Source organism: Dasypus novemcinctus, chromosome 31 (assembly GCF_030445035.2).
Source record: "Dasypus novemcinctus isolate mDasNov1 chromosome 31, mDasNov1.1.hap2, whole genome shotgun sequence".
Classification (NCBI taxonomy): Eukaryota; Metazoa; Chordata; class Mammalia; order Cingulata; family Dasypodidae; genus Dasypus; species Dasypus novemcinctus.
The window spans coordinates 29460066-29484146 of NC_080703.1; the positions used below are offsets into that span (position 1 = coordinate 29460066).

Consider the following 24081-nt stretch of genomic DNA (forward strand, 5'->3'; position numbering starts at 1 on the left):
AGAAAACACTGATGCCATATCCCACTCACATTTGGGCCACTTGTATTGTGTTTGATTTGGGTTGACTTAGTCCCAATCTTGATCCATTCCACAGGAAAATGTGCTTTGTGCCCCACCTTTTGCAGCTACTCTCCTGAGCTATTCTGGTCTCTCCCTCTGACCGCTGGCTGCTCTAGTTCAGACCCAGTCACCACCAATCTGCTGTTAAGTAACCAAAAATATCTCCACATCAGATCTGAAAACACAACATCCTCACAAAGAAGATGTAGGCAGAAAATAATTATATTTTCATGTTGAAAACAACTTTAAGGCCAAATTATCCAGATTCCCCATTTTTCTTGAGCTATACAATATCCTTCCAGATACTGAGCAATATAAATTATTTGCAAATATCTTAAAGGAAGCAGGTAATTTCAGGAGTCTCCATGAAGATACACACATATAAGATGTATCAAAAAAAAAAACAAAAACAATTCCGATTTGCTAAATGCATAAAACCGTCATTAAGTGGGCTTGCTCTATAACACAGGCATCTATGTGGCCTCATGGCCATACTTCAAAGGAAAACTGGTGGAATAGTAGGAGAGTGACCAGGAATAGGGATAGGGATGCAGAGTATGACCTTAATTCAAATAATTTAATGTGCATGGTCACATTAAATTGTGAATGACACAAAATATTTTACTTCAAGGACACACAGGATTAGCTTCCTTTAGGCCACTGTTAATTAGTCTCAGCACTCCCACTATTTGCTCTCTACTTCTCAACTCAGACTTTTAAGACTCTAAACCTAATCAGATTATTTTCTTTCTTTCATCTAGAAATATCCGTGTTCCTCTGAGTAGACAAGCTAGGAACATGGGACACATCAGACTAAACAAATGGCTTTTATGCTCTTTAAGGACTCCCTACAACTCAAAAAGGCAATACAAACTTACAGCCAGCTTCTTAACAGTGGAGTTGGTGAGGGATGGCTAGATGGCTATAAAAATCCATTATATTTCACTGTGGAATGTCTTTTATTCTTGCGTATTAATCTTTCTACTTATAGGTCTACCTATATGCAAAGATTATGATCCCAAAAATTAAGACATGAAAATTTTCAAAGGGAGAATGTACATAAAATTAATTCAAAATTGACTATATCTTGTTAAAGGCCTTCTTTAAAAGAACTGCCCTGTTCGACAGTGGTGATGAACCATCGGCTGATTTCGCCTGAACCACACCTTACTCTAACTGTAACCTCACTATACCTAAGCCAGGCCAGTTCACCCAGATAAGAATTTTGCCCCATGAAAATATTCTAGTTAACCAACCCCAGTGCTATTCTGAACAACTCCAATATTTCTATTATTCAAAACTCTACTTTTTGAATTTAACAAACCCAATACTTTTACTCACTTAAGAAATTCACAATAAAATGCTTAGGCACTGCATTATTTTAAGATTATTTTTCCCTATTATAAATTAAAATGTCCTTAATAGGGAATTGATACAACATTCTTGTGCTCTGATCAAAATATAGGCAATATTTTCATACTTGTCCAAATCACTTCAGGAATAACTGTGACTGGCCTGAAGTCTCAAGCTGTTTGTAAGGTTTCTGTCACTTATTCAGCAAAAAGATTTTAATGAGGATCTTTCTTTCATACCACATTAGCATGCATTTGTATAATAGTGATGTTACTAATACTGTGAACTGATTGCTGAAATGATATTCTGAAACAAATCCAATTTAAATTGCTTCTGTCTTTTGATATTATTAGGTTAAATATTTAAGCGCTTGTACACCAGATTCTCTCTATAAATAATTTAATTACCACTGAAAACTAGGAAAAATAAAATCGTCATTCATCTAAGTATATCTTTTTTTTTTTTTTTTAAGATTTATTTATTTCTCCCTTCCCCATTCCCCCATAGTCTGTTCTCTGTGTCTATTCACTGTGTGTTCTTCTGTGTCTGCTTGTATTCTCATCAGGCAGCTCCAGGAACCAATCCTGGGACCTTCCAGAGTGGGGAGAGGTGATCATTCTCTTGCGCCACCTCAGCTCCCTGGTCTGCTGCATCTCTTATGTCTCTCCTCTGTGTCTCTTTTTGTTGTGTCATCTTGCTGTGCCAGCATACCTGTGTGGGCCAGAACTTCTGCATGGGGCAGCCCTCTGAGCAGGCCAGCACTTTGTGTGGGCCAGCTCGCCACACGGGCCATCTTGCCTTCACCAGGAGGCCCTGGGCATTGAACCCTGGACCTCCCATATGGTAGATGAGAGCCCAATTGCTTGAACCACATCCACTTCCCCATCTAAGTATATCTAAACATAAAGCAACTGAATATCAATAAGCACCCAGAGTAACAGTGTGTGGAGAAATTATTAAAAATTAGTCAAAGGTTTAAAACAAAGGTACATAAAGGCAGCAGCTAAGATCATTCTATTTTAAAATATCAAAATCATGAGATTCCACATCTTACTTCTATAAGTTCTTTACTTCTCTCAAAAAAGTCACTTTTTTCCCAATAACTACTGGTACTATATTATTTAGTGCCTAGTAAAGGAAGACCATTACTCCAGGCTCTTGATATTGATGATTATACTTATGAACCTTTTTCTTGTGAAATTGAAATTTATCCTGATATTATATACTGCCTTAAGAGTTACCTCCTGAAGGTCTCCTTCTTGCTCAACTGTGGCCTCGCTCTAAGCCTAACTCAGCATATAAATGCACTACCTTCTCCCCAGCATGGGACATGACTCACAGGGAGGAGCCTCCCTGGCAAGGAGGGATTATTACCAAGTGCCAATTAACAATGCATCTGGAAAAAGACCTTGACCAAAAGGGGGAAATGTTAAATACAAATGAGTTTTTATAGCTAAGAGATTTCAAAGTGAGACAGGAGGTCATTCCAGAGGTTTTGCTTATGCAAGTCTGAGCAGGATCTCATTGACTGCCACAGGAAATACTGCCTCAAATAGCAGGCATCCTGAGGGCTCTAGAGACATTCAGACACTATAAGCAGGGCAGACAGCTCAGGAATTCAGTACCCTGTCAGTGGACCTACTTTGGAATTTATGCTCCCCAGTGTAACAGAGTTAGACTCATTTATAGGTTCTCTACATATGGCTATTCTATCCCTTTTATTGGAATCTCTAATTAGCACTATACTTGATAAATATATGTCCCAGAGACTTAAATCTTGAATTCATCCATGAGCCAGTTGAACCCAGAACCCCAGCTGAGTTGTAACACTTACTATTCAGTTAATTGGACTCACCTAGGACAACTAACAAGATGAGGATGGACAAGCCCATTCTAAGGAGCAGGAAGTGTCTGCAATTGTAAGCAAGACAGTTCCATCCATCTGCCCCATGTGATCTAAGCCCCCTCTCAATTAGAGATAGAGTGGGCATCACCATTCCAAAATCCTCAGATTGGGAAATGAACAATGGAATAAAGTAGACTATTATTCTACTATAGACTTATTATTATTCTAGCAATGGAAGAAACTCCTATCATTGATTTACAGGTGGTAGCCACCAGAGGTTCTGAGGGACGGGAGAGGGAAGAATAGGTGTAATATCAGGGCATTTTTGGGACATTGGAGTTGTCCTGCATGACACTGCAGTGATGGATACAGACCATTGTATATTTTGCCATAACCTACAAAATTGTGTGGGGCAGTGTAAACTGTAATCCATGGTTCGGAGGAATGCTTCGATATGTGTTCATCAACTGTAACAAATGTACCGCACTAATGAGGGATGCTGTTGATGTGGGAAAGTGTGGGAGGGAGAGTGAGTGGGGCATATGGGAATCCCTTATATTTTTTATGCAACATTTATGTAATCTAAAACTTCTAAAAGAAATTGCTTTTAAACATCCAAGATATTTAACAGTTTTAAATGCATGTCTAGTTTTGAAAGTAAAACTAAGTGCACTTAAAAGACTGACCAATTTGCAACCAATTTGTAAGATTACTGCTTTATTACCTTGATGCAATTAAGAAATAATTTCATAAGTATTTTAGATGTGTAACTACTTATTGGAAATGATGTGCTTTCATTCTTTCATTCATCACAAAATATGCTCTGTTGATGACAGTGGTGAAAAAAAATATTTAGATAAAACAAAATTTGGATCAAGTACATGTTCCTATCAGGAATAGAGGATAAAAATCACGAAATAATAAACTGAAATTGTTTTAAATTCATTTTATTTGTGGAATGTCTGAATATATTTTAATATTGAAATAACCCCAAATAATAAGGTTTCTTAGTCAAGCCAAAGGTAAGTGTATACGGAACAATAATTGCATGGGACTTCAAATACCAGGTCTTTGATCTTTACACTTTTCACCTAGCCAGTTTCAAGCAACATATTATTTTGCAAATGAAGCCATCCATCTTGAACTAAAGCATTCACTGATAAGACATGTTCAAGTCCAACCCCAGGTCCTGGTCTGGTGAAAATGACCTTATTTGGAAACTCAGGCCTTGAAAAGGTTATTAGTAGAGATGAGGGCAAACTGGACCAGGGTGAGCCATAATCCAATATGACTGATGTCCTTATTAGGAGAGAATGGACACAAACACAGGGAGAACATCCTGTGACAACTGAGGCACAGGCTGAAGCCAAAGGCCTGCAAACAAACCCTCACAGCCAGGAAGATGCAAAAGAAGGATGCGGACTGCTAACCCCTAGAATGTAAGGGAATAAAGTTCTGCTGTTTTAAGTCATTCAGACTGTGGTAGTTTGTTACAGCAACCCTAGGAAACTGAAAGAGATGACAATTTTAAAACAAATGAAAAGAAATAATGCCCACTGTTTCATGTCTGACTAGAACCACCCCTTTTATATTTCATCTAATTTGTAATTTTTAAAAATCCTGGGCTTATGAATTTTGAAACAGCCCCTTCTAGACATGGTACTTATTTCTAACCTTTCAGTACTTTTTAATAAGTATTTTAGATGTTATTTATTGGAAATAATGTGCTTTCCAGTAAATAAACCAATTAAGGTGCTTATAAAATCTTTTTTTTTCCAGTATTTACATAAGCAAAGATATTTGGATATCAACATAATTTAGAATTTTAACATAAAAGTTGTATGCAATATTTCCATAACTACACCATCATCTTAATGGTCTTACCTTTACATCTGGAACTTTAATTTAATCTAAATGAGACTTCTGGAAATATGGTAGATTAGAAAGATACAGGACTCTCTCCTCTCCCAGGAAAATAGCTAGGGGACAGGCAGAAAAGGCCTGGGGGAAAAAAGTTCTTGAGTATAGGACACAAGGGGAAAGTTGGACATTGCCCAGAAGAGAGAGGGCCACAGGAAAAGAATCTCAACTTTAAGACCATGAGTAAAAACCACGCTGAAGCTACCAGAACCTTCCCCACCCTACAATCTGAGAGCTTTGAATTCTCCAGCCCAGAGCCAGCAGCTACAGACAAAGGAGGCTCCAGGGATTCACCTGCCCAGGAAAGGGGAGACAAAGTGACTCAGACTAAGGCCGATTCAGCTTTTTGAAACACAAATTTGGTCTTCAGTGTCCCAGGAGCCCTTCCAGGCAGGAAGGGGCTGCACCATTTTTGCCCTGGGAACCTGCACAGGACTAAACAGGCAACTCTCACAAATACCCTCCTTACTGATTGGTTCTGGTCGTTGAGGACTCAGAGGGCAGCAGAATTATTTCCCACCCAGAAAAAAAAAACGGGGGGGGGGGGGGGGGGCGGGGAACAAAGATTGGAGAACTATCCAATCTTTAAGTTTTATTTATGAGGATCTTAGCCTTCAGACAGGATCTTCCATCACATAGATCAGGTCCCTGCTGCACCAACAAACTCTGACCAGGCTTGGAACTGAGAGGTCTGCTGAAGAGCACCATCTGCTGGCAGACCAAGGAAGAGCACATGAGGAAATTAAATGAGTAAGAGAGCCCTTTTCCAGACTTTACAAGCTGCTTATAGAGAACTGGCATTCAAGGAAAGCTCTGTCATAACACTAGCTGGATACAAGTTTAAGGAACAGGTGCCACAGAGTCTAATTTTCCAGTGACAACATATTAACATACCAAATTACCCAGGTTTCAATAAAAACTTATAAACATAAAAAGAAACAGGAAATTATGGCACAGGCAAAGAAGATTAAAGCTTTAGAAACCACCTATGAGGAGGGACAGACCTGAGGCATTCCAGACAAAGACTTTAAAATATGTTCAAAGAGCTAAAGGAAAGCATGGACACAGAACTAAAGGAAATCAGGAAAATGAAGATGAACACAAAGAGAGAATCAATAGAGAGATGGAAATTATGAAAAGGAACCTAACAGAGCTTAAAACAACAACAACACAGTAACAGAAACTTTAAAAATTCCCAAAGGAGTTCAATAGCAGATCTGCACTGGTAGGAGAAAGAATCAGTGAACTTGAAGACAATTATCCAGTCTGAGTAGGAGAAAGAGGAAATAATGAAGAAAACAGAACAGAGGCTGAGGAACCTCTGGAACACCATCAAATATACTAATATATGTATTGTGGAAATCCCAAAAGGAGAAGAAAGAAAGTGGCAGGGAAAATATTCAAGGAAATAATGGTTGAAACTTCCCAAATTTAAGGAAAGACATAAATTTACTATATCCAAAATGCTCAACAAATTCCAAACAGGATAAACCCAAACAGATTCACACATGCCATGTTATCAAACTACTGATGGCAAAAGATAAAAAGAGAATCCTGAAAGCCACTAAAGAGAAACACCATGCCACATACAAAGGAGTCTCAAAAACATTAAGTGCCAATTTCTCATGGGACATTCCCAGATAAATAAAAGCTGAGCCTTTGTTACCACTAGACCACTCCTACAAGAGAAATGCTAAAGGGAATCCTGCAGGTTAAAAGGATATTAGACAACTGACTGAAGCCACTTGAAGAAATTAAGATCTCCAGCAAAGACAATGACATGGGTGAATATAAATACGAGTACTATTATATTTTCGTTTGTACTTACACTTTCGGCTTCCCACAGGATGTAAAAGACAAAAGAATAAATGTAATGATAAATCAATGGTTTGGGATTCATAATGTATAAATATGTAACTACATAAAGGTGGGGTACAGAGGGGTAGAGGAGCATAGTTTATGTTGGCTACTGAAGTTGTTAAGTTTGCATCAAGGCAAATAAGACTGTTACAGATTTAGGGAAGTTTAAGTTCCATGGTAACCACAAAGAAAATATCAGAATGTAAACTCAGAGGCAGAAAGTAGAATACAGGTCATCAAGTGAGGGGCAAGGGCATGGGAAGTTAATGCTAAATGAGTGCAGGGTTTCTGATTGAGGTGAAGGGAAAGTTCTAGTAATGGATGGTTGTGACTGTATTACAACATTATGAATGTGGTTAATCCCACTGAATGATAGGCTTGGTAGGGGGAGGGGGACTGGGATCAGAAGTTTTATTTTATATATATGTTGTATATATGTATATATGTTGCTACAATTAAAAAAAAAAAAAGAAGAAAACCTAGAGAGATAATTACACTTAAGTGCAACACATGATACTAGAAGGGATCCGAGAATGGAGGAGAAAAGGCTCAAAAAGACATTGTAACATAAAAAATTGAAACATATAGACTAAGTTTTACATCAACATCAAATTTCTTGAAATTGATAAATACTCTTAATCGCAAAAGAGAATATCCTTGTTAGTAAGAAATATAAATAGAAATATTATGTATTCAAAGAATATAATGTGTGCAACCTGCTCTCAAATATTCAGAAAACAGATGGGGAGTGCTAAGGGGGGAAGGGGACAGTGAGAGGGAGGGGGAGAGAGAGAGAGAAGGGAGAGAGAGAGGGAAGGAGGGAGGAAAAAGAAATGGAAATGGTAGTGAAATGTTAAAATCGGTAAATCTATTATCTGGTGGTATTGGAATATGTTGGAGTTTTCTGTATGTAATCTTATTATTTTTGCAATTGTCTGGTAAGTTTCAAATTATTTCAAAATAAAAAGTTAAAAAAAAAAAAGAAAAAAGAAAAAAACATGGCCAGGGGAGCGGGTGTAGCTCAGTGGTTGAACACCTGGTTTGCATCTTTGAGGTCCTGGGTTCAATACCCGGCACCTCCTAAAAATAAATAAAAATAAAAACATGGCCAGAAATGATAATTTGGGGAGGTGACAACTTTCAGTTTGATTTTAGTATGATTTCCCTTCAGACAAAGGTATCTGCAGTTTTAAATCTGTACATAAATTAAAATGCAAAACTTTTTTTTTCTCATGAAAAGGCATCTCTTATGTGAAGACTTGGGTAGTCTAATGTCAGGTTCCTGAAGACCAAGGCCAAAGGGCTGTGTTGTTCTCAGTGATAATTATCCCGTCTCAAAGCTGTGAAGTAAAAAGTGCCTAAAGACAACAGGCGGTATCCCTCGGTTTTGAGCTCAAATGAAAGCAAAAGACCGGAAGCAAGGAAGACAACGAAGAGGGCATTCTGTCCTCCTCTTTCAATGACTGCTTAGGCCATGAGGCCAAAAAACACACCATTTTGGATATCCAACAGCATGAACAGTATTTCATGAGGTTCATGAGAATGGTTCTGTAACCAGTTCTGACATTATGTACGTAAGTTTATAAAATTTGTAATAGAAGTGTGGGTCTCTGAAACTTTTGCGTTAATATTCCCTGTAATTCAACTTCTGGAAAGAATTCAACCCAACCTACATAAAAAGTCTAATATTATAAATAATTCTAGACTGGATGAGAAGCTAATTAGGCCAAATTAAATTTAATTGAGAAAAGTGTAAGTGAATATTTTTCAGCAAACATGCTAACAAAACACAGAGTGCCATAAATCATTCTCCAAGAGATTTCGTAAAATCAATAGTATGCATGGAAAAACATAAAATGCAGAAAGAAATTTCATTTATACTAAACACACATTGAAATAGTGGCTTTTTTACTGCACTTACACCTTGAAAAATAGTTTCAGTTTCTAAAGGCAAATCTGTAATACTGGGAATGGGAAATTGCCAAATCATGCTGTCACCCTAATGTTTAAGCACAGATCCATTTGTAACTATTGCATTATTTTTTTTTTAATTATGAAAACAGAAACCCAATTAATTCCTGCCTTTACAACAGCAATTGAGTTAATAAACTTAATATTTATTGTGTTTTCTATATGCAAGTCACTGTTTAATGAGTTAATCCAGGCTTCACATATATTAATTGATTCAATAAATTTAAATATTTGGGACACGGATATGACTCAAGCAATTGGCCTTCCTTCTGCCTACCACATGGGAGGTCCTGGGTTCAGGTCCCGGTGACTCCTGGGAGGATGGGTAGAAGCCTGCAACCACCACAAAAGCTAGAAGCCCTCACCCTGCCCCAATGAGAGCCAGACGCCTCAACAGAGAGCCAGATGCTGTACCCTGCAGCAACAAGCAGATGCCTCAACACACAGATGCCACAAGCCAGCAGACACCACAGCCCGTGGGGAGCAGATGTGGCTCAGGAGTTTGGGCACTTGCCTCCCATGTGGGAGGTCTAGGGTTTGGTTTTCCCAGTGCCTCCTGGAGAAGGTGAGAAAACAATGAGCAGAAAAATGAGAGAACCATCTGGGAGAGGAGTGGGGAATAAATTAAAAGTAATAAAGAATTAGAATATTAAAAAAGTAAAAAAATCAAGTTTTAAAAATAAAATAATTTTTTCATATCTCAGTTCAGTCCTTATCCATAGGCTTATAAAATTCTATTCATTCATTCATTTAATAAACACTTCCAAAGTACTTACTATGTGCTTAGCACTGTGCTATGTTCTAGGGTTTCCATGCTGAGCTAACAAATGTCTCTTGGAAAGACAAACAATTACAGAACACTGACAGTTGAGTTTGATACCTGCTGTGCTGTGGAAGCACAGAATTGAAATTCCAAATATACTCCAGAGGAACTTCCTATGAAAAGTACTTTTAAGCTTAGATCTATACTTTAAGTGTTAGCCAAAGGAAAAGAAGAGTGTTCTGGATAAAGGGAATGGCACAGGAGAAGGTCTAGAGGTGAAAAGACAGGAGATATTATACGGAGTAATTCAGAATGTCTGGAACACTTAGGTTATTTGGTTGTGTGTGTGTGTTTGTGTTCACGGATTGGAGGAGGAGGAGGAAAGGTATATACCAACTATGACCTGTGGGCAGTGTAAAAGTGTTTCGGCTTTGTCTTAAGAGCAATGGAACTCTCATTTAAACAGGGTTTTCAACAGGGGAGAGGCCCAATCAGATTTGCCTCTGAGTGAACAGAGGTAGTGAAATTGGAAGTAATAGGACAACTGGTTAGGAGGTTAGTACAATAATCCAAGCAAGACAGGACAAGGAACTAAAAAGGCAGAGGTAGGGGGAAAACAGAAGTAGATGAATACAAGTGAAACTTAACGGAACTGGGATATGATTGGTTATGAAAGTAATAGACAAATCAAAGATAACTCCTAAATTACTTGCTGGGTATAAGAACAACCTGTTTGATAACTTTAAAAACATTAGAAAAGGAAGAGCATATGATTTTGTTCTGTTTTGGTAGGAGCCAGTGAAGGGAGGTGGGATAAAGATGACGATGAATTTAAGATATGTTGAGCTAGAGGACCTGTGAAATATCCAAGTAGAGTTGTCTTGAAGGATTCGAAGCAATTAAGTCTGAATATGCTGATCTGATAATAGTAACTTATTTAAAATGGTCAAAAGGAAAGAGGCCCTGAACAACAGCTAAGGAATACCAATATTTAGGGTCAAGGAAAGAAAGAAGAGGCTGGAAAGCTATGAAGGACTATGTGGCTTCATGAAACCCAAGGAAACAAGAATCTAAAGTAGGAACTGAGGTAATCTGCTGAGATTGAGGAGCAAGGTGGAAGGATTGAAACAGTGGTTCTGGAAACCTATGAAAAAAAGAAAAAATGCAAGTCTGGCCACAGCCCTAGAATTCTGACATATCACTAACAAAGAAATATATACAGGAATGTATATACGTATTTTTATAAACGTGTTCAGTGTTAGAATACCTACAAAAATTGGGGGTACAATAAAAACAATGTAATTATTAAATAAATTTGAGTATAATCAAGAAAACATCCAGGGGCCAAAAGAATAACAGGAAGGATGAAAACATAATAGCAACTTAGGAAGAAAATATATGATAAAACTTTAAGTGGAAAAAAGCAAAATATAAAATTATGTAGAGTCTATCTTTTAAAAACTATGCAAAAAATCATATATGCTTATGATCAGAACCCCAGGAGAACATGTTTAAATCAGGATAATTTCTTAATCAGTACTACAAGTAAATATTCTAGTTTTTATTTCAATTTTTTGTAATAATGTATGGACAACATGTTTTTAAAGAGATATAAAATGTCACCTCTGCCCATAATGACTACTTAAAAAAAAAAATCAGTAGTGGCCATGATTTTTTCTCATTTTATTTTATTTTTTAATAATATTTTATTTTTTAATTCGTTTTTTAAAAATATTACATTCAAAAAATATGAGGTCCCCATTCACCCCCCACTCTCCCCACAGCAACACTTTCCCCCATCATCATGACACATCCATTGCATTTGGTGAATACATCTCTGGGCATCGCTGCACCTCATGGTCATTGGTCCACACCATAGCCCACACTCTCCCACGTTCCATCCAGTGGGCCCTGGGAGGATCTACAATGTCCGGCAATTGTCCCTTTTTTTCTCATTTTAGACCTCTCTATCACAGAGTTTAGTTTTTCTGAAGATCCAAACACAGAGAAAGATGAAAGATATTCCACATATTACAAGCCTCAGTACTTGCTTAAACATCTCAAACCTCCTACTTTGGTAGTTGCTATGAGTCACCAATTTTCTTTTCTACCCTAACACTATTCAGTAGCCCCGTCAAATATGTAATTGCTGAGAAAGAGTATCACAGCATACAGGCCAATAAAAAAAGTTGTGGGAATTATTTTAAACATTAAAATATTATATGTGCTGGCCCCCAGAGTGATTACCAAAAACAGGAAGCAAGAAAACAAAGATGTGGAGGTAGCCATAGAACGTTTACCCAGTTTTTGTATCAACATTGTAAATCATACAGCTAACAAGAAGTATCTTTGATTCACAAAATGCCAGGGAGGCAGTCAGAACAGACAAAATTCCTTATTCCTATCTCTAATGCATTAAACATAGCTTTTATTTTCAATTCTCCAGGAAAATTATTTACTTGTTTGTTAAATATAAAATATAGTCCCTTAGTTCAATGTGTTTATAAAATAGTGGTAGACAAATGAAGAAATTCAATAGTAATACCAAACAGCTGTGACGTGATTGAATCAACTTGTGTTTGTAACTCTCTAGACCAGTACTGTCCAGTATGGGATAGCCACTGGTTACATGTGGATAATGAGCACTTAAAATGCAGGTAGTATAAATTGACCACAGGTTGAAATAATATTTTGGTTATATTAGTCCATATAAAATATATTAAAATTAATTTTACCTTTGTAAATAAATTTCACATTTCAAAAATGTGATTACTATAAATTTTAAATTACATAAATGGCTCACATCATATTTCTATTGTTTGATAAAACTTTCTGCAATGATGGAAATGTTCTCAGCACTGTCCAATAGGGTAGACACTGGTGATATGTGATCACTAACCACATGAAATATGATTAATGCCTAGAAGAACTGAATTTTTCATTTTAATTAACTTTAATTCAACTTAAAGTCAAGTGTGTCTAATGACTACCATACAGGACAGCACAGCTCTAGACATGTTTAGTTCCCTATACTTCAGGTGAGAGGCCAACAGGCTGTGATGATCTGGCTGTTGCTTCCTTATTTTAAACCTGGGATTATATTGGCCTTGATTATCTTCTTTGTTTTTCCTTAATGTATATATTTTTCTATCTATTTATCCTTTTTAAGCCTATTTTAAAAACTAATCAAAATAAAATACTTAAGAAAACAAATACTAAAGTATAATCATTCAGTGCACTTTACCCACTTAGCTAGTATTCAACAAAGAGCTGAATTAATAAATGAAATGAACATTCATAATTCTGATTTTCTACTCGGCTTGAGATAATTTAATTCACTCTGATACTTATAAATTTTCTGGTAAGTCATTTAATATTTTGACACTATTCTTTATCATCATCATCTCTTGAATTTAACTAGGGTTGAATTCAGAGTTTATCCAAAAACAAAGTTCAAAAAAGCAAAAACAGAAAACTTTTGGGTTTAGTAGAAATTAAGAAGGTCAAGGAACAAACTCTGATTCATTTTCTCAGTTTATTAGAATATAAATATGAGATTAAAACATGATTCCTGACAATGGAAAACCAAAGGTCAATGATTACATTGATAATGTTGAACAGGGTCTTATATAACAGTTCAAAGACCCATTTGTTTCCATTGGAAGAAACTTTTTTTTGAGGTGGCCTTTTTCTTGTTTTTCCATTTTCCCACGTTCCTTCATATTTTCTTCTGCAATATACTTAAAGGTGTTGATAATAATTGCAATATGAGCAACATGATAAGGTAGCTAAGATATACCAAGTGTTTACTGTGTGAATTATTATGCTAAGTATTTTACATTTATTAGCTCACTTGAGTTTTACAAAAAAAAAAAAAATAGGTACCATTATCTTCCTTTGTTAGATGAGGAAATTGAATTTTAAATAGGTTACAACATATTTCAAAGATCACAACATTTATTAGCTCATTTGAGTTTTACAAAAAAAAAAGGATAGGTACCATTATCTTCCTTTGTTAGATGAGGAAATTGAACTTTAAATAGGTTACAACATATTTCAAAGTGTGTGGCACAAATTGGCCTAGAAAATTTAAATTTGAGAAAAATACTTGTAACTACTATTGGATCCCACTTACCCCTTTCCATAATCAGTGTGCAGCAAAATCCCCTAACTCGCAGAAATTTCCATGTCCCCAGAATATGGACTTAACCTTGGTCAGTGCTCTCTCAAATGGGACCTGGGACAAGAGTAGGAATGGTTCCGTACATTCCAGCTGGAGTTTATTGCTCTGATTTTATGTCAAATGGCACCTTAGTAACAATCTAAAATAAATGGCACCAGATATCTCTCTTCTCTGGTTCCACAACTTGTTTTCCAGAATTCCTGTAAAATATATTAACATATTTTAAATGACTATTGCACATTAGAAAGTGGCTTCTCCAAACAGCATATAATTAAGTGCTAAATTCTGTGTTTCAAATTTTTGACTGCTACCTGAATTTGAAAGGTAAACATTAGCACAGCCTAGAGTGGCTAACGAAATCATCAAATTGCCCCATCTTTAAAAAGAAAAAAAGTGCAGGTAAGAGATGCTTTAAATCCTTCCAATTAGGAGAATCCTCAAGTATTATTAATAATGAAAGAGGGAGAGGATTTAGAAAGTGACAAGGCAAGAGGAACTTAAAATGAATGGGTCTGATTTTCAGCCTACATTTTCCTACATGTTCTCTCCTTACTCCCCATGCAGCCTCCAACATTAAAAGACCTATTCATTAATAGGTATTGATCAAGGCGACTGGTAAGGAGATTGGGCACACTTCTGGGCTTCTTTGCCACCTCCATTTGGGTGCCCTGCCCTCTTCAACCCCCTACACCAAGGGGGAAGCAAAGGTAGGATCAAAGTTTTTAGTAACGCAGGTATTACCTGCATTATTATTTTTTCATACTTGCAAGTGGTTTTGCAGCCCATTCTGGGGATGCGGATGGGCCAACAGTGAATATTCAGGACAGAACATTCAAGGACATATCACAGAACAGTTTAAGATAGAACAAACATCCTGGAGGATTGTTTGAACTACTGCAGTCAGTGTTCATCTTATCTGGGAGATTTTCCTTAGGACTATGCTAATTTAGGTTCAAAGTCCGCCTCCAAATTCAATGCAGTCATCCATGCAGGGACTCCCCTAGTCGCTCAGGCCCAGCCAGGGCTGAAACTTCTTGTGGAGGCAGCCAAGGCCCAGTATTGTGTCCAGATGATAGTTCTATGGAACTGTGACAAGCCCCTACCAGCCCAACACCGCTGGCCTGCCCCTGCTGTGCCTGTCACTGAAGGAGAAAGCAAGGTCAGGAGCAGCTATTTTCCGCCCTTTGACAACATTGTGATGACACAGAGCTCACTTTCACAAGGACACTGTACTTTCAACAACGGAGGTGGATTTAGCCTTCTCAGTGTGGCAGAGCTTCCCCAAGAGGATTATGGGGTACCCTGCACACAGTCAGGGATAACTCTAAGGAGAGGTGAGGGTACATGTCCAAGTGGACAACATTCCATGGTGTTGAGAGGCACTGCTATTTACCATAACATCACTACCTCTACTCCCAGTACCTGCCAGCCAACCTGAAGAACATGGTGGACCTACTGGCCAATTATCAGGCCATTCTTGTGAATTTCCTGGTGTCCACTATGACAAAACTGCCTCCAGTCAAAACGACCCAGAAGATGTAGTGTAAGGAGACAATGATGGGATAGACTTCTCGGGCTTCCCGTTGGGTTGGCCCTGACTCCTCTGCCCCGTGACAGAGCTGCGTGAATAGCGTTTGCCAGCTGGTTTGGCTATGTGCCACTGACCTACTCTCAGATGAAGCTCCACCCCACCCTCTTAAAAGACCAGGGCTCTATTCTGTGAGAGAAATACCGACATTGACTTTGAAGAATCTGGCTGAGTAGGGGAGGGACTACAAGGCACAGGGGTCAAGCTGCTCTCTCTTCCCAGTGCAGATCTGCTCATCTGTGGAGCCAGATTGTGCCAACCATCCAAATAAACTTAGATGATCAAAATTACAAAGGAAAAGAAAAAGGTCAGTAAGAACTCAACTCCTGGCTTCTGGGACCGTGGCTGCACGGGACTGCTCCAAACTCACCTCACTGGCTTCTCTGTCCCAAGACTAGGTTGCATACAGTCTAATTATGGAACATTAAATAATTATTTCTGAAGTGGCTGTAATACAGGTTTAAAATTTTTTAATGATCAGGACTAATAAAAACCAGGGTTCTTTCTTTAATTTAAAAAAAAAGAAAGGTGTTCCTTTTTTGAGTAAACATCATTCACCAAGGGTCCCTGAAAGGAACAGCTGCCTTACTCTAGACTTCTGAAATCTAAAAGGTTAGAAAGACTATGCTTCCAGGGATCATTTCCATAGTTCGTTACTAGAGAAGGTTCTCTGAACATGTAGGACAAGGAAAGCCACAAGGAGGAGGCACATTAAAAAAAAAGGTTAGAGTGGGAAGGACCTCAGAGGTCACTTAATCTAAACTCTTGCTCTTAATACAGAAAGTCTCTTCTAACCTTTTACTAATTAATTGCTTGTGGTGACAGTAGCCAGTTCCACTGGTGCGTATTTGTGTACTGGTGGGTGGGGGTGGGGTGGGAGGGAGCTTACAGCCTGAAAAAGATTGCTATACTATAGGAAATAACATACATATTTTTTCTTTCCTCTGTCTCAGCTAATTTTAACACTCACTCCTCCTAGCAAGATGTGGCTTCCAGACTAATGACAACATCCTGGTTACCCTCCTCATAATATGCTGGTTTGTCAAATGTATTTAATGTATTTAACACCTTGCTTTGTTCGAGAAAGGATTTGAAACAGCTTAACATCTCCCTTAAAAAAAAAAAGCATCCACAAAGATAATGAGTTCTTCATATTCAAATACGGTAGAAATTTCTATCCAATTGATACATAAAACTACCTGTGGGTATGTCTTTTTTTTTTTTTTAGCAAATTTTTTTTGTCTTTTTTTTTTAAAAAGGTTAAATAGATCACACCAAATATTACATTGAAAAACAAAAGAGGTTCCCATAAACACCACTCCCCACCCCACCCCCACTCCTTCAACATCAATATCCCTTTTCACCAGTAAGGCACATTCATTGCATTTGGTGAATACACCCTGGAGCACCGCCACACTGGCACACACCGTAGTTTACGCTGTAATTCACACTCTCCCCCAGCCCATCCAGAGGATTATGGCAGGATATAAAATGTCCTGCATCTGTCCCTGTAATATCATTCATGATAACTCCAAGTCCCAAAAATGTGCCGTATCACACCTCTTCCTCTCTCTCTCTCCCTGCCCTCAGTAACTCCCATGGCCGCCATCTCCATATCAATAATACAATTTCTTCCATTGCTACAGTCACAAAAGTTCTATAGTAGAATACCAGCAAGTCCACTACAATCCATACCATATTCCTCCATCCTGTGGACACTGGGATGGCAATGTCCACTCTACCTCTAAATTGGGAAGGGCTTAGATCCCACATGGCTGCTTGCAGTTGTAGACACTCACAGTTCCCTGCTGTGGCTGACCATTCTCACCTCTCCATCAGCTGATCTGGGTAAGTCCAACAAACTGGAGAGTAGGTGTTGCAATCCTGCTGAGGCTCAGGGCCCAGCTGGCACATGGATAGTCCAGAGATTCAAGTCTCCTGAGCATACACAAACCCCAGTGCCAGTCACAGGTTCAGTAAAAGTGACAGAAGAGGAATGTGTAGAGAGGTCACATATGAATCCAACTCCATCACAATCAAGAGCACAAATTCCAAAGTAGGGCCCACTGGCAAGGCAATAAACTCCAGAGCCATCTGCCATGACCATAGAACCTGTGTGTCTCCATAGCCCTCAGGAGTACTAGAACCTGGCGTTGTATCTATTTTGGCTGTCTCTGGGATCCTGCTGAGATGTGCATAAGCGCGACCCATCTGATGACCTCCCAACTCGTTCTGAAGTCTCTTAGCCATATCAACTCATTTGTCTTTACCATTTCCCCCTTTTATTCAAGGTCTTTTTCTAGTTGCATCATCAGCTGGGGATCGTAGTAATCCCTTGGTGCCAGGGAGGCTCATTCCTGGGAGTCATGTCCCACACTGGGGGAAGGTAAAACATTTACATGCTGAGTTTGGCTTAGAGAGTGGCCACGTTTGAGCGACATGGGCTCTCAGGAGGTAACTCTCAGGCACCCTGCAGCTCTAGGTCTAATTGAAATTTCAAGCACACAGGCTCATTAGCATAGTCATCAGTATCAAGAGCCCGTCATTGGACCATCCTTCTTCACTGGTCTTTGCCCTTGCACTTGGGGGATTGTTGCTATTCCACTGAGGAATGAGACAGAGCTCCCGAGGATGGGAATTCAGCCCTCCCTCAGTTGTCATGTGTAACTCTATCACTATGACAGACAATGAACATCTGAACATATCTATATATCCTATATGCATGCCCTGGAAACTCCCTCCCCCCTATGAGTCCCCCATCAATGACAACCCACACCAATGCTCCTCCCCTGCCATAGTTGAACCCCTCTGTGATCCAAAACTTCTTAAAAAATGAAGCCTAATATATTGCCAAATTCAATTAGCAGGAAAACAAAATAGTATTGGCAGGTTTAAAGATAAGAAGTAGAATACATAATAATATGGAAAAACTAAACTGAAAAATAAATTGGGGTATTAAAAATTAAAAATGTAAAACTTGTTTTTGATGTTTTGCCTTTCATCACAGTAATAGGTGTTGCCCTGCATGTACAGTGGCACGGCAATCTCTGCCATTCCTTCCTCAGTGTCTACATCCTTTTTTTTTTTTTTAATTTTGTCTTCTAGAATATTTTAATCTAGTAAAGTCTATTTACTAGACTATTCTAGTCTAGCAAAGTCACATATAAAGTATAGGGGACTCTCATATACCCAACATCAACCCCTTTCCCCCTTCCCCTCCAATGATATTTTTACATGTGGATGTTATATTTGCTACAGCTGATGTACAGACACTGAAACATAGCTACTAACCATGGTTCCACTATGGCTTACATTATGGTTTATATTTTAGACTGTATACTTTTCTAAAAAATAAAAAAAAAGGTACTCATTTGTGGGAAATCCTAAGAGAAGGATATATCACTTGCCATTCCTCATCCTGTCTTCTACATATGACATCAAAAGTATTTTTACATAAGTAAAAAGTAGCCTCAATACCCATGCTATCAACTTTCTTTTAATTTAAAATGGTCAAATCAACTGAAGTGGAAATACTAACCATGAAATATGATGCAGTCAAAAAAAAAAAAGTACACAAAAAGGGAATGATTTCCAAGACTTAAAAATGAAAATAGCAAGATGTAAGATAGTGTATTAGTATGTTACCACTTCTGTTCAGAATATATGATAGATGATATATATATATATATATATATATATATATATATATATATATGACTGGATGCTCGTATAGGTATATGTGTAGATATATACATGGATGCTTGTGTAAGCTCAAATGGCTGTGGAAACATATATAAGAAACATCAACTGGTTGTCTCAGGGAAGGAAAACTGGGGGTCTGAGGGCCAAGAATAGAAGAAACATGGCTGTACCATGTTTTGGTTCTCTGTACATGAATTAACCTTAGAAAATGTAATTTAAAAAGAAAGAAATACCTTTGGAGGGGGAAGCAGAGAGAGGGAAGCCCAGATAAGAGGAGCCTGGCTTTGATAAGCATAGTGAAAAAGCCATTTTGCTTTTAGTCACTCTGGCTCTTTCACTCTTCCCCTAAGCAGGCCTTTTTCCCTGAACTGCTGGTTAGCAACAACTGGGTGAGGAAGTCCTCTGTATCTTTTTAACAACTACCCCAATTCATCACATTCTAGGGCTGTTTCTGCATGTATGGTTTAATTTCACTAAATACTATGTTCTCAAATATAAAGCTTGGCATTACTTTTTACAAAGTATACAGCTACATAAATCCTACTCTTCCCATTATCCTGATAACAAGTGAAAAGCTATTCCAAGGTAAAATGACACTATAAATTTTTTTTTTATTTAACATAGTCACACCAACTGCTGAAATGGAAGAAATCCGACAATAGTAACATGTTCTACCTTGCTAACAAATAAGTCCAAATTCTGTTTGAAAGGCTAAAAAAAATGAAAAAAAAAAAGGAATAAGACATGCCATGCTAAATTTAATTAGATGTTTAATAAGTATAGTATCCCTAGTTAAACAAGGCAAATCAATCTTTTCCATTCTGGCTGCAGTTTACTTAAAGACTACAATTTTACTACTTAAGAGCAAGTCCTATGGAGGTGTTATCTCACCATTTATATTTTCACAACACTTATGATATTGCTATCACACTCTTAAAATAAATGAAAAGCCATGCCACATTTCAGGCCAATATAATGATACAGACTCTATTTATATTTCTGGAAATAAACATTAAAATTATTCTGTATTGCTCACATTTTTCTTGCAATGCTGATTTTTTTTTTTAAGTAAAATTAAGATTTTTTTTTAAAGTCTCAGATATATTTGAAAAGCAGAGATTTTTTTAATCACCTGGTTTTAAAATTAGGTATTTGAAAATAAATAAAATTTTGAAAACAGCATTTTATGACAAAGTTATTATGCTTTTAATTTTCTACTAAATTGTGTTTTATTAGCTTGTTACTTTAAAGATTAGTCTATGCACAGAATGAATTTAGTGGTGCATTTAATGAGGCAAGAAGGTAGAAGGATGATCATGAAAAGATTATTTACATTGTAGTGCATGAGCTATTTGATAATTCTAACATAGTACAAAAGAAAGCTTCTCTCTAGATTGATCATGGTTCAGTTAACATCACTGAATATCTAATAACTCCAACTCAATTAATTCTCACCTGATTAAGAACAGACTGATATTCAAAGTAAATCATCTCTCCAGTCAAGTAGAAATCAATATTTCTGATTTTACTTTTAAATTACAATAGAAAATAAATGTATGCATCTTCAATATGCTAAGAGTAGCTTTTCTATTCTAGTCTACCATGGCATGGATAACACAGTTGATTAAAGATTTATTCTAATTTGAGCACAAATATGTAGTAGCATCTGATTAATTTGAACACAGAGATGGAATAAAGTAATTAAATATATCTCATACAGGGCAAATAGAAAATTGACATAAAATAAACCTGACTCCTTTAAAACAAACTTCGCTATTTATCAGCTCAAGTACTTAGGAATTCAGTTTTATTAAATATTGGTCACTCTCAGACAAGAGCTTTGATTCAGGCACAGATATTTATAAGGTGGGTTCTTTTTGGAAAGATCTCATTCCACTACCACCCCCAAAAGCATGCACATACCTAAAAACAACCAAATTATTTCTACACTTTTCCAGAAAAGCAGGGCACACTGGCCTATCCTTCTTGAGCAGGGACATCAATGAATCCAAAAATAACAAAACGCTTACATATTTGTAATTCTTACTACAAAAGGGACAATGGAATAGATTTTCCTTCTTTTTTATTATTTCATTCTTTATCCCTCATATTGTTTATGCATTTTTTTCTTTATTTTTAAAGGAGCTTTAGAATACATAAGTGTTACATAAAAAAATACAGGAGATTTCGAAATACCATCCCCTTCCCCTCCTACAGTTTCCCCCATTAACAACATAATTCATTAGGGTGGTACACATTTGTTACAATTGACAAACATGTATTGAAACACTGCTACTAAGCATGGTCTATAGTTTACATTATGGTTTACACTTTGCAACACACAATTTTATAGGTTTTGCAAAACGTATAACAGCTTGTATCCGTCACTGCAATATCATGCAGAACAATTCTAATGTCCCCAAAATGCCCCATGTTACACCTATTCTTCCTTCTCCCTCCCCTCAGAACCTCTGGTGACCACTGTCTTTATATGAATGTTGCGTGTTCTTTCATTACTAGAATAATAATGTCTATTTTAGTCCACAGTGCCATTTCCCCTTTAGGTTTGCTTGTTCCTCAATCTTGAGGATTTGGGGATGTAATGCCCATTCTGCTTCAGATTCAGATGGGGCTTAGATCACATGGGGCAGATAGATGGAACTGTCTTGCTTGCAGCTGTAGATACTCTGCTTTTTGGGGATGGGCATTGTCCATCATCATTCTTTTGTTAATTGTCCTGGGTACCTCCCTTCTTATTTAAGATGGAGGGGAAGAGCAAAGCCAAACAATTTGTTGATTAATTTGAATAGAAATGACTACTTTGCTTGTTAATTAAGTCAACAATTCAAAGAAAATATAGAAAATTTTCAAATTTTAAACAATATATTTAAGAAAGCAAAATCACAGCTAATACACTGTTTATTAGAATTGAAAATACTGTGATTTGGAGTACTTAGTATGTGCCAAACATAGTGCAGTGTAACTTTTATATGTTATGAACATAATAAATAAAACCAAATTGCCTACATTTTATATAAAATCTAACTCATATTTATCATTAAACATACATATTTAAACCCTGCAAACTGGGATTTTAACCATGTATAAACCAAGTAAGACGTTACTTACTTCATATGTACTTTCTCTGGTGTCATAGCTCTATCACTTTATAGAAGAGAATATGAGGAATCAAGAATTATGTAAATTAACCTGAGGAACAGTTTGGCAATCCTCAGAAAGTTAAGCATAGAATAAACTGCTGTGGAAACAATTTGACAGTTCCTCAGAAAGTTATTTATAAAATTACCAAATGATCCGGCAATCCCACTACTAGTATATACCCAAAGTAATTAAAAAGCAAGGTCGTGAACAGATATTCCGACATAGTTGATTATGGCAGCATCATTCACCATTGCCAGAAGATGGAGGCAACCCAAGTGTCCATCAACCAATGAATGAATAAACAAAATATAGCATATGTACATACAACAGAATACTACTCAACCATAAAAAGAAATGGAATTCTGGTACATTTGACAACATGGATGATCCTTGAAGGTATCATGTTGAGTGAAATAAGTCAGACACAATGATCTCAATGATGTGAAATAATTTAGAAAAAGCAAACTCATAGAGTTAGAATCTAGAATATAGGTTACCAGGGGATGGGGTGGAGGTAGAAAATAGAAATGTACAGAGTTTCTATTTGGGATATGGAAAAGTTTTGGTAATGAATGGTGGTGATGACAGCACAACATTGTGAACATAATGAACAGCACCGAATAATACATTTGAGTGTGGTTAAAAAGGGAAATTTTAGCTTGTATATATGGTACTAGAACACAAATTCTAAAAATTCCATATGTGCATAATGAACAACACAGTGAACCCTGAGTTAAACCATGTACTACAGTTAATAGTCCAATTATAAAAATGTACTTTCATCAATTGTAACAAATGTACCACACCAATGCAAAGTTATAATACTAGGTTATTATATGGGAATCCTGTATTTTATGCATGATTGTTCTGTAAACCCACAACTTCTCTAATAAAAAATGCAAATTAATTTGTAAACAGAGATTTCCAAACTTCATATCCTATGAGAGACAGTCATCAAAGTTACTTATAGACCATAACTAAGGCCATCAAAATCAAAATTTGATAAGATTAGATATTCTCCAAAGACTTAGAGAAGCTGAGGCTGGGCTTCCTATGCAACTTGGGAGTTGGACAATTTGCATGTTAAAACACAGCAGAATATTCTTTACTTTCACAAAGGACTCCATTCCTCTTTTTCTTGAACCACACAGATATCTCAGTTTGGTTTTCTTAGGTTTGAAGCACAGTGTCAGAGAAATACTTCATATTTGAGTTATATCTAACTCAATGAACCAGAACTCACACATGCGCCATGTCTAAATGAAGGTGCAGCTGCTACTTTATTCCACATAATTGTTTGCCTTACAGGAACAGAAACGAAGTATCTCCAGATCTGAGAATTCATATTTTTTAAAAGCTGGAAATTTTGTTTTATGTAAAATCTCACAGTTTAAAACAGTTTGACTAACTTTGTTTTCTAAAACAATGTACAGACAAAAAACAAACAAAACAAAACAAAAACAAAAACAAAAAATGTCTGCACAACAGCTCCTGGCTGAAGGCTGCAGATCAGCATAATCGGCGTTAAGGCTTTCTTGAACACGTCAACTCTAGAATAATTATGTACATGTGGCTATCTCTTCATACTACCATCACCCACTGGACAACTACTAAAGCAGAGCTCTCCATAATTATTCTACCTAGCATATTGACCCTAGGGACAGTGAAATTAA

At 37.0% G+C, this 24081-nt stretch overlaps 1 protein-coding gene and 1 pseudogene across 3 annotated transcripts in view; one reads left to right on the forward strand and one right to left on the reverse strand.

Moving 5' to 3' along the window:
* The window catches only part of CMC1 (C-X9-C motif containing 1), a 102549-nt gene that overhangs the window by 4701 nt on the left and 73767 nt on the right, over window positions 1–24081 (reverse strand). The gene's annotated exons all lie outside the window — the stretch shown is intronic.
* LOC111759235 (small nucleolar RNA U3) lies at window positions 16163–16278 on the forward strand (annotated as a pseudogene).